This window comes from Panthera uncia (assembly GCF_023721935.1).
Source record: "Panthera uncia isolate 11264 chromosome D3 unlocalized genomic scaffold, Puncia_PCG_1.0 HiC_scaffold_9, whole genome shotgun sequence".
Taxonomy (NCBI): Eukaryota; Metazoa; Chordata; class Mammalia; order Carnivora; family Felidae; genus Panthera; species Panthera uncia.
Window position 1 is genome coordinate 247,428 of NW_026057587.1, and position 496 is coordinate 247,923.

Genomic DNA, 496 nt, shown 5'->3' on the forward strand with positions numbered 1-496 from the left:
ATCCTGAATGTGTATTCATCAGTCCCCTGCGTTTCTACATGCAGGTGTGTGTGTGTGTGTGTGTGTGTGTGTGTGTGTGCCTAACGTGGTTCTCACACGCGTGTGCTCAGAAACACTGGGAAGCCTGTGGGAACAGATTCCAGGCCCCACCCCCCGGAGGGCCCGGGAATCTGCATTTCTAACACGTTCCCCCAGAGGATGCTGCTGCTTTGGGACCACACTTTGCGAACCATTGCCCTAAATACCGCGGCACCCGAGCTGTGATTGTTTTCAAATTCCTACCAAGGGTGTGGTGTCCTTTGTAGCCTTCCGTGACCAGATTTTCTCATCCTGCCCCGGTGATTCTCAAGCACGGGCGATTTTACCTCCCGGGGGGAACACTGGGCAATGTCTGGAGACGGTTTTGATGGTCACCAGTGGGGGGGGGGGGGGGGGGGGGGGGGTGCCCCGGGCACCTGGGGGGTGAGAGCCAGGGGTGCTGATGAACATCCTGCAG